Genomic DNA, 19,540 nt, shown 5'->3' on the forward strand with positions numbered 1-19,540 from the left:
GTGTAAACCCTGTAGACAGAGAAAGAACATCATTCATCGCCAACAATCTGTTCAACATTCTTACCTAATGACTACCTTTTTCAGTATGGTAAACAGAACAAAACAAAACAAAATCAACCCTTTATTTTCCACTCTATTTTAAGAATAATAATTTGTCCCAAAGTGTAACTTAATTATGACCATACCTAAATTTTGTCTCACCTCTAATCTGGGTCTCACCTGTAATATATCTTCATTTCTAGAAGTAAATTCATTGAGAAATATTCAAAATGTTTGATGGAAACATCTAAAGAAATAGATTAACATACTGAAGACGAATTGTTCCAAATGACCAATCTCATCTTTTTTCTACACACTTTCTCTCTCACAATTTTAATAATGTTTTATTACAATGATAAAATTACTGCAGGGTATTTGGTTATTATGAGATTACCATATCCCTAAAGAATTTGAACGCCAGGACGTGCTGTTCTTTTTGCATAATTTGAATACAGTATCCATGCTTACAGTACAGAATATGGATTTAAAGGTCTTCATTAATTTCTGTAGTATTAAACAATTTTTTGCAAAAAACATACATAAAACTTGATTCAGAATAAAACAAACATTTTCTGGTTAACACACTTCTGGTCTATTAATATGACTGAACACAGACAAAAAAATATCTATAAACCTAAAACTGCAGATCTTTTTAATAATTCTGACATATTTTAGCTGAGCATCTTGTTTTCAGATGTTCTGGTACCTTATCTGACAAATTAGTAGCTGTCCTACTGCTAAATTATACAATTACAAACATAGTCAAAAGAAATAGGCAATAAGGCTACAATCCCCTTCCAATATGCCTCAACCCTGACCTGGAGAGAACAACTTTAGGGGTGAGGAGATAGTAGTTTGTATTTAATCTGTAACGATATACCTACATATGTTATAATCACCAATTTAAACTCACACAGACACGCAGGTGTATTGAACCCTGAAGCTTTTGCTCTAGAAACACTGGCCTACACTATTTGAAGCAGCTCTAATCTAGCAGAGAAAGGCACAACAAGAACCAAAGCCTGGAAGCTGAAACCAGATATATTCAAAAGGGAAACAAGACACAATTTTTAACAATGCGGGTGATTAAACATTGGAACAAGCTCCCAAAGCAGTGGCTTCTCCATTTACTGAGGTCTTCAATTCAAGATGCCATTCTCGAAGATATGCTTTAGTCAAACACAAGTTATTGGGCTCAATACAGAGGCAACTGGGTGAAAGTTAAGGCCCAGTGATAAACAGGTGGTCAGACTAGGTGATCTAATGATCTCTCTTCTGGCCTTAAACTCTATGCATCAGTGAAATACAGGAGAACCTATCATTCCCTGTTTGTAATATATGAGATATAAATCCACTAGAGGGTAATCATGAATGGATCTGACCAGATCTGAATCCATCCAAGTAGAGGGAAGTGGTATACAGTCAGCATGAACATAATATAGTATATTTATTGTCTATTGAAAAAGTAAATTAATGATCCAACCCTATATCAAAATATTTACATGAATTCATCACAGGTCAACTCCTGCTTGTCTCATGGGTGTAAATAGACTGGTTGACTTTAGTGAGTCTTGCCCTGTAAGTTGAGGGGATTTTTATAAAGAAGTCTCACCCTGCTTGAATTTAAGTCACTGGCAAAATACTTACTGGCTTCACTAGGGACAGGGCTGGGCCCTTTTAAAAAAGGCCATGTTGCATTACCAGTTTGGATTTATTACGGAAAACATCTTTACTATTTAAAATTAAATTAGCCACAAGCAATTTTTGACTGCTTTGTCTTTTGAAAAGTAAATCTAACTGCTCTGAGCACTAAAAGAAAATAAAGTGTCCAATCCTGCTCACCTTATTCACCTGAGTAATCAATGGATGCACACCTGTGAGTAAACTGAACAGATCTGCTTAAAATATTTAATTGCACAGTAAGAAGAATTTTGACAATACAGTTTAGGCTCTGTAGGTCTAATTATCCATTTAGACCATTTTAGGTATAGACACTGCATTGCATTAGTTGAAATTAAGTTTCCCCCAAAATTGAGAGTGAAGCTTCGACCAGACACTTTTAATTTGTACCCCTATGCATCCCAACTCTGAAAGTCTCCCCTCACATTTTACTTAGCCGACAGTAATCAATTCAGGGCTCATCTTCAGTGCAGTGTTAGCTCAAGTTATCTACAACTTGAGTTAACTCCTCTCAAGGTTAGCCTAGCTCCCCAAAGAGCGGCCACACTGCAAAACAACACTGGAATTACACAAAGTAATTGGATTAGCAACACAAAGTGATTCTATCGGCAGCACAGAGTAGCTGGGTCCCCACTGCATTACTAGTTGGAGTGTCAGTAACATTCGAACTTCAACCCATATCCCCTGGCAGACCGGCTAGATTGAGTTTAAAGCATCACTTTAAGTAGAGTTAGAAATTTTCATGTGTGGATGGAAGTTTCGTTAGGAGCCTCAGTAAAGTTATACCTCAAGCTAACACTGCAATGAAGACAAGCCCTTAAATTCTCTTTTATTAACTTTCCACATTTGTCTCAGTTTGGTGCCAAACATCAGTACTGCTGGTTGGCAACTTCCTCCTTCCATCTCTCTCTAAAATCATTCTGAGTCATTCCGCTAAAACCCAATGTTAATCACTGAAATATCTTCTAATTTTAAAGGACTCCCCACCTGGAACCACAAAAGTTGTTCACAGCAGGTACGGTCCACTAAAGGTAAAATGAAAAATTACAAACAATCATTTAGAGTTTGAGGAAATGGACATTTCTGTTGGCAGCCTTGTAGAACTATAGTACACCTCTTAAAATGTAAGTACAATTTCTTCTCAGAAGTAGGAAATTTCAAGAATATAATCAGAAACAAACACATTTTTGAAAAGTCATTTTTAGGAGAAAGGCAGCTTCAGTAGCTCTACAAAGAGGTAATCATGTGGCAAACAGGGGATTATAGAGCGTTCAGAAAAGGATCGTCATCTTCAACATATAGTCATAGTGCACTAGGATCCAAGCAAGACCCATGACTATATCATATTCAGGCATACTTTCTAAATTGCTGACATGATTCAGCCCTGGTGCAACAGCATGTTGCATAACTTCTCTATGGAATCACAAGTAACAATTGCTTGTAGCTCTTTTCAGACCAACCCCCCCAACTCATAGTTATTAAGAGTTGAAAGAAAGGGAAATATATAATTTTTCAGTCCAACATCTGGTTGAAGAGCCAGTACTTCATACTGTAGTTACAGATCCCACTGATGCTGGAACGAGACATGTTGGCATGAGTCTTTTGGAACCCAGAGTACTAGTGGTGGACATTATAGCATGAGATGAAATCGAATGGTTGACTCCATGGCATGACTTTTGTTAAAGCTGCACTAGGAATGTTGATATCAAAACATGGATTTCTATCTATTCGTCTGAAATATTATTATACAAAGAAATCTAAGCTAACATTTCTGAGTATTTTTTCAACGACTGGCACCAGTACATAGTATGAAATGGACTAGAAGCAACATAAAGCAGGGATGGCAGGAATATAGACACTAGGAGTGCATGAATAATGATGAAAGGGTTTGGCCAATATTTACCAGTAAGTCTGCTTTCTTTTTTGGTCAGGCATTTAACAGTAAATATTATTTTTAAATGAGAATGAGAAGCTACATTCATAATGCTGTACAACACACTTTACAGTGTTTGTCATTATTCAAAGCATTTTTACGTAGCCCATACCTTCAAAAATTGAAAGTTATCTCAAACAACATATGTGGGTGCAGTTTTCTTTGCTAGCAACCACTGCACCGTAACTTAAAGACAATTTTAAAAAGTTAAACACAAATATTTGTTTCAGACTTTAGCTGCAATTGTTCTTTCTACATGTACGTAGCGGTACTGGTAGCAAAGAAGAATCAAAATGAGGTCAAGCAAACCGGCTGCATTTCTCACATGCTTCCTCCCACCCCTGGTTTCCTGGGGAATCCATTACCAGAAATAATGTAAACACAAGTATGCATTCGTTAGTTCAACACTTACACAATGAAAATTAAATAATGTAACAGATTATACTGGACCCCAGTGAAAGACACAATCCTGTATTCCCTAAGAGTTTTGGGTGTGCAAGAATTAGAGGATCAGGCCCACAATTATGGAGAAGTAGTAGCTTCTTAATAGTTAAGAGACAGCCTTATCACTCCATAATAAAGTATTATCCTTTCAGTGACCACAAGAACTAGATGGCATTACTCAGAATCATAATGGAGCTGTGCAAACTCCTGCTAACTTTAAGTCCATATATAGTCCACAGAAAAATATATACTTTACATATGCTGATTTTTAAAAATGGCGTAGTGAGGACAGTTGTTCCTCACTCTTCATAAAGAGGCTAATCCAGCTGCCACCTCGGCAGTCATGAGTCGTGCAACCGGTATGAATCTACTGTCTAAGGGGAGACAGGATTTGGGGAGAGCCACCCAAGGATTGCACACTCCCTGTGAAGCACAAAGTGCAGATCTGTGAATGTGTCCTTCATGGTAGTGCAAAGGTGGGTAGGGGAAAGCATGGCAGATGCTGAGAAGGGATGGGATCAGGAAATGGATTGCTGTATATCTTCAAAAATAGGGATGAATAGAACAAAGAGGGGAAGATGGGAGTGCTGAGGAGAGTTGCATTGTTTGGGAATGAACTGTGGGGAACAATGGATGAACAGTTTCTTTAAATTGGGGTGTGAAGCACCATTTAAAGGGGAGGAGGGGCCATGAGGCGAGGGGTTGTGTCCTGCTTCCAGTGGGTGGAAAGTCTTGTGTGTGTGTTGGGGCGGGGAGGTGCTGAAAGATGTACACAATCTGTGCTAACCCTCCCTCTCCCCCACAATGACTCCTGTGCTATGGTGCTGGCCTGCCTCTCCACTCCGGCCTATTGGCTCTCACCAGTGTGCAGGCAGGGGTCTTCCCCCTGCAATGCAACACACTGCCTCCTTCCTGGCTCTGCTGGAGACCCTGCCCCAAACTGACCTATGATAGGCCAAAAATTACTTGGTCCATAGCCCCTGTGGCCTCTCCCCCATCTCCTCAGCCTATGCCTTAAATTCAGAATTCTTGGTCTATAGGTGTACAATAGTCATTTGAGCTCTTCCTACAGGGTTGGACACCTTGGGGTTCACTAACATACAGCCTAAGTCCTGGCAATAAGGTCAGAGCCCGCACTACATTATCTGGATCTGACAGGACGGAGCTAGTGCACCTACATAAATATTTATCGCCATTTTATATTTTTGTTCCCTTTTTAGTTTTGTTACAGTTGTTAAATTTGGGGTGTTCACTTTCTGAAATTGGGCAGAGAACAATGATCAAACGCTGCAAAATCTGCCACAGGAAGAACTGGAAGAAAAAAAAAAAGAAGGAAAAATTGTATTTAGGCAAACACTCCCAGTTTGCTGCCAGATATGTGGGGGCAGGACAGCAAGTCTGCTGTTGCAAGGACCTTGGAGAGGAGGGAAGGTTTTCTACCTATCTATAATTTTATAAGCTACACGTTTTCCCAGGGTAAGTAGCAGCAGTTTTGGGCATCCTGAGAAGCCATTAGTTTAATGTACTCCATGTAGCTTTAGAAATACTATCCCCTCCTCCTTCAACTCAAGATTTCAGAACTGCCCATCCCAACCCCCATGAGGTCCATAAAAGTATGACTTACCAGCCCACATGCACCCTTCTGGCTGGGAGTGGCATAGTGAGCTCTCCGCCATTTGCATTCCTCGCTGACAGCCGCTCTGGTGCAGCAGTGGTCTGCTTCTTCCTGTGACTCAGCCTTCCAGCGAAGCCACATACAGTCCAACCCCTTCTGGGGTAAACCAGTAATCCAACGGCTAATAGTCCTTCAGCTTCATGCTGGGCCTTCAGTCCAACTCCGAACTCCTTAAGCCATACCAGTGGTTTCAGGGAGTTTTGAAATGCATACCCCTTGTCAGGGGTGTCCACTATTCCACCCTCCTTGATGGGCTGGTAGAGAACCCATACCCTCCAGCTCCACTGGCTTCTGGTCCAGCAATCTTTTAATAAACAAACCCCTGACATCTCCCTGGACCACTTCCTATCTTGGGCTCTTGCCACAACCTTCTCCTCAGCTCACTGTGTATCAGATTCTCTCTCTCTCTCTCTAAGCCTCTTCCCCAGGCTCACTGCAGAGTTTTTTTCTGCCACCCAGCTACTTTGCTGAAGGAGAGATTTCTCTACATTCCTTGAAGGGCAATCCCTGACCCTGCAGGAATCTTCTGCCACCAGCACAGGGAACCCTAGGCAGATTCCCTGCCCCAGCTTTCCTTCACCACTGCTGGGGGCTCCCTGCTGCAAACCTATTTCACTTCAGGAAGGCTCTGTCTGCCAGCAGTTCAGCTTGCTTAGTGTAAGCCAGCAATCTGCTTGTCCTCACTTTCTCTCCTGGTAAGCCCCCACCTGAGCCAGGTTCGCCCCTTTAGCCCCTCCCTCCAAGCTTGATACCTGCCACGCATGTAGCGGGTGGGGTAGGGCTGACTGACTTCTGAGGCTCTCATTAACTCCTTCTGACCCAGTGTAGGGTTGGTACACCATATCACCATGCTTCAAACTAATAAATTCCCAACATACCCATGCACTTGCACATCGGATGTTATCACTGACATCACCCCGCCTCAACTGAAGACAAAATCAACTCTGAAATCAAAGGGGACTTTCACCAGCTATATCTCCCTACTAGTGCCAGTAGAAGAAAGGAGCCAGCACCAGCACCAACCCAGCACAGAACTATTAGATAAGAGAAGAGAAGAGAAGAGAAGAGAAGAATGCATACAGGATGGGGGAGAGGGAAGGGAGACAGAAAAACAAACTGGTCTCCCCAGCCTGTTAGCTAACAAACAATGCATGGTCAAAAGCATCTATTGGGGTCAAAGATCAACTGATGACACTTAACAATAGTGGGAAACTGCATACTTACAACACCAACTAAATCTGGAGGTCTTTATTTTTTTTTGTCTCAGTCTCAACTCAGACAAATTCCCACTAGCTTCACTGGAATTTTATCTGATTTAAGAGGCTTGGGGTTTGGTTCATTGACTTAAATGGGAATTAAGGGTGCTCAGCACCGGGCAAGATTATGCCTTTCTGTAAGTAATGAAACGTGCAAACTATAAGCCTGATCCTGTCAGGTGCTGAGCATCCTCCACATCCCATTTAAATCAATAGCAAAACTCCTATTTATGTCCAAGTTGCAAGTTCAGGTCCAAAGTGAATAGGAATGAAGAGTGCTCAGCATGTCACCAGTTTGGGCTCTAGAGGCCAAATCTTACAGTGCTTACTCAGGGCCCAGGAGCTCCAGCTGTGGAATTTCTGTGGATAGTTTTAGAGTCTTATCCTTAGAACATCTTTACTGGAAGTTGATGTGTACTCTTCCCACTTCTAATCTATCCTCCATTCTAGCTCTGTAAGCAGGGGGCAAAGAGAGATTTGGAAGGGGCTTGAAAAAGCCAATGCTTGCTGTGGAGTAGTCAGTGCAGTGTGTAGAGTGTTTCAGAGTAACAGCCGTGTTAGTCTGTATTCACAAAAAGAAAAGGAGTACTTGTGGCACCTTAGAGACTAACCAATTTATTTGAGCATGAGCTTTCGTGAGCTACAGCTCACTTCATCGGATGCATACTGTGGAAACTGCAGAAGACATTATATACACAGAGACCATGAAACAATACCTCCTCCCACCCCACTCTCCTGCTGGTAATAGCTTATCTAAAGCGATCATCAAGTTGGGCCATTTCCAGCACAAATCCAGGTTTTCTCACCCTCCGCCCCCCCCCCCCCACACACACACACAAACTCACTCTCCTGCTGGTAATAGCCCATCCAAAGTGACCACTCTCTTTAAAATGTGTATGATAATCAAGGTGGGCCATTTCCAGCACAAATCCAGGTTTTCTCACCTCCCCACCCCCCTCCAAAAACCGCACACACAAACTCACTCTCCTGCTGGTAATAGCTTATCCAAAGTGACCACTCTCCTCACAATGTGTATGAAAATCAAGGTGAGCCATTTCCAGCACAAATACAGGTACTCACCGCCTCCACCCCCGCCTTTTTTTAAAAAAAAAAAAAAAAACACACACAAAAACTCACTCTCCTGCTGATAATAGCTTATCCAAAGTGACCACTCTCCCTACAATATGCATGATAATCAAGGTGGGCCATTTCCAGCACAAATCCAGGTTCTCTCACCCCCCCACCCCCATACACACACAAACTCACTCTCCTGCTGGTAATAGCTCATCCAAAGTGACCACTCTCCCTACAATGTGCATGATAATCAAGGTGGGCCATTTCCAGCATAAATCCAAGTTTAACCAGAACGTCGGGGGGGGGAGAGAAAAAAACAAGGGGAAATAGGCTACCTTGCATAATGACTTAGCCACTCCCAGTCTCTATTTAAGCCTAAATTAATAGTATCCAATTTGCAAATGAATTCCAATTCAGCAGTTTCTCGCTGGAGTCTGGATTTGAAGTTTTTTTGTTGTAAGATAGCGACCTTCGTGTCTGTGACTGCGTGACCAAAGAGATTGAAGTGTTCTCCGACTGGTTTATGAATGTTATAATTCTTGACATCTGATTTGTGTCCATTTATTCTTTTACGTAGAGATTGTCCAGTTTGACCAATGTACATGGCAGAGGGGCATTGCTGGCACATGATGGCATAGATCACATTGGTGGATGTGCAGGTGAACTGATAGTGTGGCTGATGTTATTAGGCCCTTTGATGGTGAACCCTGAATAGATATGTGGGCACAGTTGGCAATGGGCTTTGTTGCAAGGATAGGTTCCTGGGTTAGTGGTTCTGTTGTGTGGTATGTGGTTGTTGGTAAGTATTTGCTTCAGGTTGGGGGGCTGTCTGTAGGCAAGGACTGGCCTGTCTCCCAAGATTTACATTGTAAGGAGAGTGGTCAGTTTGGATGAGCTATTACCAGCAGGAGAGTGAGTTTGTGTGTGTACGGGGGTGGGGGGGTGAGAAAACCTGGATTTGTGCTGGAAATGGCCCACCTTGATTATCATGCACATTGTAGGGAGAGTGGTCGCTTTGGATAAGCTATTACCAGCAGGAGAGTGAGTTTTTGTGTGTGTGTTTTTTTGAAAAAAGGGGGTGGGGGGGTGAGAAAACCTGTATTTGTGCTGGAAATGGCCCACCTTGATTTTCATACACATTGTGTGGAGAGTGGTCACTTTGGATAAGCTATTACCAGCAGAAGAGTGAGTTTGTGGGGGGGGGGGGGGTGAGAAAACCTGGATTTGTGCTGGAAATGGCCCAACTTGATGATCGCTTTAGATAAGCTATTACCAGCAGGAGAGCGGGGTGGGAGGAGGTATTGTTTCATGGTCTCTGTGTATATAATGTCTTCTGCAGTTTCCACAGTATGCATCCGAAGAAGTGAGCTGTAGCTCACGAAAGCTCATGCTCAAAAAAATTGGTTAGTCTCTAAGGTGCCACAAGTACTCCTTTCCTTTTTGTGTAGAGTGTCTATGCATCAAAAATGTTTGGTATTTGAATAGATGGTTTGAGTGGATGCATTAGGAATAGCCATACATATCTGCAAGCAGGATCAGGTCCTCTAAAGGCTTTAATTTTATCCTGTGCGGGAACTCTGCACTATTAGACAATAAAAAGGTTTTTATAATAACTCTTAAATGCCAGTGTCATAACAAAGCACGTAAGTGACTGTCAAAGTATCCTAGCAATTAGCAACTCTGGATTACTAAAATCACTGTATCTTGCAAAGAGTTGTATACTTGTTTAATACAATGTTCGGATTTTTTAAGAACAATTATTCAGCAAAAATGTTGTCACCTTTTAGTTTACTAACTAAACCAATGAAGAACAAAATCAATATTTATTCATGCACCTGTATGCTGAAGTGTTTCCAGCACACTAAATAGCAGGATGCAGGCCCCTTTTACAAACAGTCCCTATCGAAAACATCACGGTGTTGACAGAATTCATAGTGGTAAGGTAAGATTTTTTTTTGATGATTATGATGATATGGAGATGTAGTTCTGCTTTGAAGAATGCATGTTACAAAAATCCACTTTTGAAGGTACTGCAACTGAGCCATTTAAAATATTTCTAAGTGGCAAGCAACTTTGTGGTTCCATATGTTACAGCGTTCAACAGGGTGGAGGAAATGAGAGGAATTTCAACACTAGAATTACCCAGACAGTCAAAGATCTCACAGCATATGCATGTTAGCTACAGGGGTTTGTTTTATAGGGAATGTGACACAGCAACTAAAACAAAATTACTCCACTTGAATATATCTTAGTAAGGCTACATATTTTATCCTACTGGTTTACATTTTTGGTAAAAAAAAAATACCCAATATCACTTTAAAATTGCAGAGATTAGTAGGAGTCAGATGAGACTAATATACTTCACGCCTAATACTAAAACTGTAGAGCTGTCTGGAAGCACAGGTCCAGTATTCCTGCTGAGGCTTGCACCAGTGGCTAGGTCTGGGGGTAGGGTAGAGTAGAGATTGTCTGCGTGTTTCATCCTCTGCTCTAGCCAACCTTGTGGGTCAAGCCATAATGTAACTCTAAAGTATAACAAATATGTGAGGAAAGGATGTTTATTGAAGTTGGAATATTATTATATCACAATTAAACAGCTTCTCTTTTGCACCAAGATTCATTTTGAAAAGAAATGCAAAAAATCTTGCAAGTGTATGCCCAACAGTAAACTTCTAATAAGTCAATTTCACAAGTACATTCTAGATGAGCAGTGTTCTTCATTCTTTTTAATGTTCTTTAAGATGGGGAAATCCTTACTGAAACTAACACCATTAACAAAGCGAGTAACATACATAAAAAATTAGTCCACAACTGAACACAGCGTACAACATAAAAACTAATGACCCACAAAAAGAAAAGGAGGACTTGTGGCACCTTAGAGACTAACAAATTTATTTGAGCACAAGTTTTCATGAGCTACAGCTCACTTCCTCGGATGCATTCAATGGAAAATACAGTGGGGAGATTTATATACACAGAGAACGTGAAACAATGGGTATTACCACACACACTGTAAGGAGAGTGATCACTTAAGATGAGCTAATAGCAGCAGGAGAGTGGGGGGAGGGGGAAGAAAACCTTTTGTAGTGATAATCAAGGTGGGCCATTTCCAGCAGTCGACAAGAGCATCTGAGGAACAGTGTGTGTGTGTGGGGGGGGGGGAATAAACATGGGGAAATAGTTTTACTTTGTGTAATGACCCATCCACTCCCAGTCCCTATTCAAGCCTATGTTAATTGTATTCAGTTTGCAAATTAATTCCAATTCAGCAGTCTCTCGTTGGAGTCTGTTTTTGAAGCTTTTTTGTTCAAGAATTGCCACTTTTAGGTCTGTAATCGAGTGACCAAAGAGATTGAAGTGTTCTCCGACTGGTTTTTGAATGTTATAATTCTTGACGTCTGATTTGTGTTCATTTATTCTTTTACGTAGAGATTGTCCAGTTTGACCAATGTACATGGCAGAGGGGCATTGCTGGCACATGATGGCATAGATCACATTGGTGGATGTGCAGGTGAACAAGCCTCTGATAGTGTGGCTGATGTGATTAGGCCCTATGATGGTGTCCCCTGAATAGATACGAGGACACAGTTGGCAATGGGCTTTGTTGCAAGGATAGGTTCCTGGGTTAGTGGTTCTGTTGTGTGGTGTGTGGTTGCTGGTGAGTATTTGCTTCAGGTTGGGGGGCTGTCTGTAAGCAAGGACTGGCCTGTTTCCCAGGATCTGTGAGAGTGATGGGTCGTCCTTCAGGATAGGTTGTAGATCCTTGATGATGCGTCGGAGAGGTTTTAGTTGGGGGCTGAAGGTGATGGCTAGTGGCGTTCTGTTATTTTCTTTGTTGGGCCTGTCCTATAGTAGATGACTTCTGGGTATTGTCAATTGTATCTTCTGGCTCTGTCAATCTGTTTCTTCACTTCAGCAGATGGGTATTGTAGTTGTAAGAATGCTTGATAGACATCTTGTAGGTGTTTGTCTCTGTCTGAGGGGTTGGAGCAAATGCGGTTGTATTGTAGAGCTCGGCTGTAGACAATGGATCGTGTGGTGTGATCTGGGTAAAAGCTGGAGGCATGTAGAATACAGACTAACACGGCTGCTACTCTAATGACCCACAGAAATTTCTGAGACACAAAATCATTTAAAAGGATACGAAAATTTTATACAGTATTCCCTTATGAGATCTTTATTGGAACCATAAATTTTAGTTCAGTGGAAATTAAACATTAAAAAATCTTAATACCCATAATGAGAACACTTTAACCTTGCCTTTAAGGGAAATTAAACTTAATTTCAACACCAGGGTGATCCTAGTCTCTGATCATTTTAATCAGATTTGTTTGACTTTTAAGTATTTGTTGCTGGGGAAAAGAATAATGAGACAACAATTTGATGTTTTTTTTCTGAATACTTCCTGGTACAAATGCACTAACATGTCTGTAGTTGCAATAATTCTGAATCTTCATGCAAATAGGAGGAAGACATTATTTATCATCGAACCTGTGCATTTATATACCCACACCAATATGTCTAGCAGCCATTCCTGTATCACCTCATACACTTGTCTTTAACATTCTGCTGTTTAGATATGGATAGTCATCTACCTAAACCTAAGGGTCTGATTGGGCAAAGCACATAACCACATGCTTAACTTTGAGAACATATGTAGTCCCATTAAAACCACAGTTAGCCACGTGCTTAAGTGCTTTGATAAATCAGAGCTCCAAGCTGCAAAAATATCTAAATAAACTCATGTACAAGCATATGTCAGAGTGGATGTATTATGGATGCAAGACATCTCTCACAATTGCTTACTGTTTCATCCATTCTTATTCCTTGGTGGGATGTTGGCAACGAGCTTCCTGGGAATGTTGAAAAATACAAACATACAGTTTAACCTTTTATAACTGCTTCTTCACAGTAGTTTGCTCATTTTATTTCTCCCACTCTCCATATCTGTTTTTGTTCTTCTAAAAGTTTTGCTAGTCTATATGAAACCTACTTTGCCCCTTTATTGAACTGTAATAAATAATTAAAAGCAGATCTTTTATCATGTAATATAAAGTTGCACCTCTCACAGTACTTTGTATGTTTAGCAGAATAAATTTGAACATGTGATCCATCCTATCATTGTCGATCTTCCGAGTTATAAGAGCGTGACATTGTTTAACAAGGATTTGAAAGTCTTACTAACCTTCATTCCCTGTTGCTTTTTTAGAGCCACAGTGCATAACAAGAGGGGTTTTACCACTTCAATGCTGAACAATATACCAGAGCTGAATGACTTTACTTTCCAGACAAACAACGTAATTAGAGCGAGCCACAAAAAATCTCATCCAGTAAGAACTGTTGAGTTTTCCAACATTTTTCCCATCCTGAATCAGGATGAAATGTCAAAATCTTGAAAATTTTCATGAACAAAAAATCTGAATATTTTGGAAATACGGAAACTGTTTTCACAATTTTAAAACATTTTTTTCAAAACGAGAAATTTGTTGAAACCAACCATTTTGCATGAAAAGTTTTGGTTTTGACAAACCAGCATTTTCCAAGTTTTGTTGAAAAATTCCCAACCAGCTCTACTCATCATATTCATTACCATTTCTTATTTTAACAACAACCAACAATATGCTAGCCTAGGTGATTTGCAATCAAAATAAAAATACATGATCTCCAGACAACATATATTCTAATTTTAGATATGATGCTCCAGATTCTGGTCCTGCTAAGGGTGCTTTGCCCCAGCTTAACAGGCTTCCTGGGGATTCCCCTGGCTGGGGGAAATTCCTGGCCAGTATAAGGCTTCCACAGCTGGCTCTATGCTATTCCTCCTCCCCTCCTTTTGCCACTGATGTAGAGGGTAAGCTGAGGGCATGACCAGTGAAAAGGGGGCATAGTCAAAGAGACATAACATCAGGCTGATCCCACACAGCTAGAATAGCTGATAGACTGAAATGGCCCATGAGGCGGCTTTATTTTGCACAACAGATCAGACTGGTACCCAGGGGCCCTGGGATCTGGGCAATACAAATATGTTCCACAGCTTCCTTTATGTTCCCCCTTTCCACAGAGCTCTACCAGGTGCAACACAGCTAGCACCCAAGATCTGGCCCAGTGGAATGAGAGGAGGTAACAAACAGTAGGGAAAGGCAAGTTTAATGACAGCAATAAGATCACAGAGCTATTACTCAGTTTTGGCATACTGACTTCTGGCAGTTCAATCAAAAGTTAAAAATAGAGTTATTATTGTTGACTAACAAGTTGTGGGCATTGTGAGGGGGGAAAAGATTCTTATGCAGGATATTATGATACAAATTACAATCAATAAAGAAATGTCTGTATGAAAGTTGCTGAAAGAACACATGAAAATTCCTGAAGAAGTGTGAAAGGGTTAAAAGAAGCAATCTTGTATAAATCAGGTTTTGCAGGAATAACTCTGTTATGACAGGTTGTGCCAGCACTATGTTTCCCCACTCTTTCTGATATAAGCACCTTAGGCAAACTTTCTAATTAGAGAAGCACAGTAGGCAGTACCATGTCTCTGCTAAATTATGCCAAAACCAAATTTTGTCACTGGCAGCCAATAATCTGTTTCTCTACTAAGGCCTTGAAGTGGCCATATCAATTATTTAAAGACATACCAAGAACAGGAATCCATTTAAAATCTTCTGGGAAAGCCAGATATAAAACAGGGCACATTCACATTTCCTTCACAACACTGTCCTTTTAAAAATACAATATTACTAATTAAAGCTTAGTGCATTAGGCCATTAGGACTGGAGTGATTCATGGCAGCATAATGATCTTGCTTATCATTCGTGCTTTAATTTATGGGGCACTATAAAAACAAGCAATTTGCAAAACTGAATCCAATCCAAAAAATACTTGAAATAATTTCTCCTGAAAAGTGATTTCACTATGCATAAGTGCTACGCTAGTAAGAAACTGCTTCCTATCAATAATTAAAGTACAATGAAAGTTTGATGCGTCAGAAGACACGCTCGAAAGGCCCTGGGAAGTAGAACATGGAAACACCATTCTCTTTCCTGCAGACCTTCCCATTTCAAATTTATCTTTAGCTCACAATAAAAACTTTCATTTTGCAGAGAAAACATGTTTTACATAAGCTATTTAGACAGGCATCTCACTATCCAAAATGTGGCAAAAGCTATAATAAAATGTCAAACTAGTATTGCATTATCAAAAAATGACAGACGGCAAGTAGCTGAGATCTGTAACATGCTGAGTATCCTTAATTTGTATTGACAGCAATGGGAATTATGAAGAGTCAGCATCTTGCAGAATCATGCCGAAGAGCACTAAAAACAATAGTATGTCTGAATGAAGGTTTAAACCATTCACATTTAAAAACCTAGAGAGACAGAAGATGAAGCTGGGCTTTTCTTAGGGGTCTGAGGGAGTTAGGATCCAGGCCCAGATCCTCCAGCTTTTAATGGGAGTTAGATGCCTAAATACCTTCAAGGATCTGGGTCCCAACTCCTATTTAAAGTCAATAGGAGCTGGGAATCCAAATATCTTAGGCCCCTTTGAAAATCCCACCCTAACTGTTTAGCCCATTGTTCTCTTTGCTGGCCAACAGGAAGAAAGCTGCCAGCAGGACAGACTCCACTGTCTTCAGATCATGTGAAACAATTTGTGCTAGGCTGTTTGAGCACAAAATGCCTGACTTCCTGAAACTAAATTGTCAATGGAGTGGGATTCAGAAGCTGCCATCACAAGGCATACTGTACTTCCCCAATCAATCTGGAGCAACCTTTCAGGAAGCTTTCAAACTGGTTTATAAATTGTTTTTGGCACACAAGACCAAAACATTAAACAAGTTAAAAACTAGCAAGTTACAAATCAAAATGCATGTGGTGTATTGAATAATACTAATGTGAGCTAACTAAAGTCAGAAAATTAAAAGATAAGTCTATCACACTGTTAAATCACTCATCAACACCATCACTGTGTGAATTAAATATGACTCTGCATGTACATTAGGCTCAGTACGAGGCTTCAGATTACACGATTGAGGTAATTTTCATTGTTTTAAAAATAACTTTAATCATTGTGGTTTAAATCCCCATGAAAGAATGGAAATCTAAATAATTTCCTTAACTATTTTCTATGCCATGTATGCACTGATTGCCGTTCCAGCTAGAGCTTGTTGAAAAAAATTGATTTTCAAAATTTTTCCTCAAACAATAGAGTACATTTTTCACAAAAGAGTATTCTGTTTTTCGACAGCTCTACAACAAGTCAGAACATTTCAAAACTCAAAAGTTTTCAACAAAAAGAAAGGGACCAACTTTTGACAAGCCTTTTTCTGACCAGCTCTAGTCCCAGCTGCACTGTCTGTCCCAAAGCTAGATCAGACATTATCTGTAATTTTTCTGAAAGTTCCTCACTGAAAATTCCAGCTACCAGATGACCTCTTATCTGTACTTTTTTTCAGCTGTATCAAAGTCACTCTGCTTGTTCATATAGGGCTGCAGTAAAAGATCCCATGCTTGCTCTGTGCCCTTCAACTCCAGGCTGTATTGGCTTTTCTGTGGAATCTTAGCAGTGCTGAATGGAGGACAATGAGCATCTTTCAGAACCCAATCCTCCCCAGCATAGGGATGCATGTTCCCTGCCTGCAGCCTACCCAGATCACATTCTTCACCCCACACTGACCTTGAATTCATGGAGTTCTAGGAAAGGGGTGCCAAGAATGTCAACGACTCCTTGTTCTTCATGAGTGGGGTGGGATCGACTTACAAAGCGTCTCCTCCAGGCCCAGGTGTACAGGACAAGATCTGGTCCTATAATCTTAGAGCTTAATCCTACAAATGCGCACACAAGTAACTGTGCTTACATTAAACTCAATGGGACAACTCATGTGAGTAAATTTATTCATTTATGTAACTGTTGAATTGAGCCCTTAATGTTGTACACTGTTTCTCTCATACAAAGGCTGCATCCATGCCAGGAAAAAAAGGTGGATTTTTACCATACGAGCTAACTTGTGGCAACTAATACAAGGTAAAATCTTACTGTGGCTAAGGCAGCTGTAGTTTTAACATGTGTTAGCAGGTCCACGTAAACACTAGACTCTCCTCTAGCCTGTACCTTGACCTACTAACATGTTAAAACGACGACTGCCTTGTCCACAATAGGATTTTACTGCATTTCAATTATTACGTATTCACGTATTACCTAACACATGATAAAAGTATATCTTTTTATCTTGTGATTACAAGGCCAAACAGGTTTTATGAAAAGTATTAGATTTTGTATTATTTATTAATAGAATTTACATGCCTCTCATGTTAGATTTTTTAGTACAACACATAAAAGTCCACATTCGTTAAATATTAATTGTGGCAAATTGCTGGCACTACTTTGATGGGTCTCGTGCTTTCTCTTCTTGGGGAGGGTTCAGGGCACCGTTTCTCGCCCCTGAACCGGGGTATTAACTGCCCCACTAGTGTCCTAAAGGAAAGGAGTGGAGAGGGAGGGACCTGGGCCCGTCCTCTACTCTGGGTCCCAGCCCAGGGGCCCTAGGGATAGCAGTAAACCGCTTGAACTAGCGGTTCCTTCCCCTGAGCTACTTCCCTCTCCTGCCCTTCAGCTTGTGGGGCTTCCTGCCCTCCCTCTGCACAAACCAGATGTCCCTTTACCTAGGGTCTTGGTCATCTTAGCCCACCGCAGCACTTCTCCAGACTCTCCGCTGCTTCCCTCCAAACTGCTCTCTGCTCCAACACCAATCCACTCTACTTCAACAACTCCAAACTACTCTCTACTCCAACACCAATCCACTCTGCTTCAACTTTTCCAAACTGCTCTCTCCTCCAACACCAATCCACTCTGCTTTAACTCCTTCCCTTGTCTGATTGAAGCAGGGGGTTTTATCAGGTGACTGGCTTCAGGTGCTTTAATTGGCTTCAGGTGCTTTAATTAATCTATAGCAAACTTTCTTCCCTCTACAGGGAATAAGGCTCCCTTCTAACACTCTCCTGCTTGACTGTGGGGCCGTTTTCCGATCCTCGGTCCGTTCATGTATCCGGGCGGAGTTCCTCTGGGCGGCGTCCACCAACTCCCTTGATGCTTTTGAGGAGCGGGGGGTGCTGTCTGAGGTTCTCTGCTCGGTGTCCCCGTCCGGTTCCCTTTGTTTGACCCTTTGATCGGGGGAGAGAGTAAGGGACCCCAGCCCCAGCCATTTCTGCTGCGGACACCACCACCTTAGAGGGGTCCTTTCACACATGGGTGCACGTGCCCCCCCCCGGATTGTCCACCCCACAGCCTGCCCCTCTTCTTGGGTGCTTTCGGAGGAGGGAATTGTTGGTGACACTTGGGCGTGGCGCCAGGTAACTCAAGGGGGTGGCAGACCTTGAGAGTCAATGAAGCCCCCTTACTCTGGGCCACCAGGTAACTCGGAAGGGTGGAAGATCACGAGAGTCGAGGAAGCCCCCTGCCCTGAGCCCAGGCAAGCTTGAACACTTCCCTCCCCTGAAGCTAATGCGAAAACAATTGTGATTGGTTGCTGTGTCACACATTGCATATGCTGCTGTTTTTACTTTTTAAGTGTGTTATGCAAATAAAAACACCTTTTTTGCTCAAAAAAAAAACAACTCCTGCTGCCCTCTGGCCATGCTGTATCACATAATTTACCTGCATAATGCAGTATTGTCTAACATATCATTCTTTTTTGGTTTATAGATTCTTGAATCTGATCAAAGCACCAAAAGTCACATCAACCTAATCACCATCCTCAGGGGTGCTAGAACAATTTTTATAGTGGGGGTGATGAGAGCCATTGAATCAAACTGTAAACCCTGTACTGTATATGACGGAAACCACTTCAAGCCAGGGGACGCAGCAGCATCCCGCAGTTCCAGCACCTATGCATTAACCTATGGTTAAAATATTTCTTGCATAGGTGCAATCAATTTAAAGTTTCAATCAATGTAAAAGCCTCAAAAGTGTGACTTGACTGTGAGCTTCTTTTAAAAAATACAAAAGCAGGTTGAGAATATTATGTACTAGTTACCTTCATTTTTCAAAATAATGCAAATTCAGTTAAATTGCTGCAACATTGAAAGGTTTTTTGTTTTATTTTTCACTTATACTGATGATACTTAAAAAAACCCAACATATTTAAGTTTGTAAATAACTCCAAAATTGAGACCTTAATATAGCAAATTCTAAGATCAATTTAAAGGTTTCCAAACTTGATTACAGTTGTATGGGAAATTATTTTGCTCAGCGTTAGATAGTTAACTGGCCATTTTTATACTTACGTTTGGAATCTTTGAACTGTTTAAATATTAAAGTACCAGCTTCCACCAATTAAAATTTAAATCCAGTGCAGAAACAAAATTGATTCAAACTATACACAAAGATTATCTCCATCTTGCTAAGAATATCAGAAATACATAGGATTATTATATATCAGGAACTAAA

The 19,540-nt window shown here is 40.9% G+C and overlaps 1 protein-coding gene across 20 annotated transcripts in view; it reads right to left on the reverse strand.

The window, feature by feature from the left end:
* The window catches only part of LOC125631898 (poly(rC)-binding protein 3-like), a 724,175-nt gene that overhangs the window by 694,636 nt on the left and 9,999 nt on the right, over nucleotides 1-19,540 (reverse strand). The gene's annotated exons all lie outside the window — the stretch shown is intronic.

This window comes from Caretta caretta, chromosome 2, assembly GCF_965140235.1.
Source record: "Caretta caretta isolate rCarCar2 chromosome 2, rCarCar1.hap1, whole genome shotgun sequence".
Classification (NCBI taxonomy): Eukaryota; Metazoa; Chordata; order Testudines; family Cheloniidae; genus Caretta; species Caretta caretta.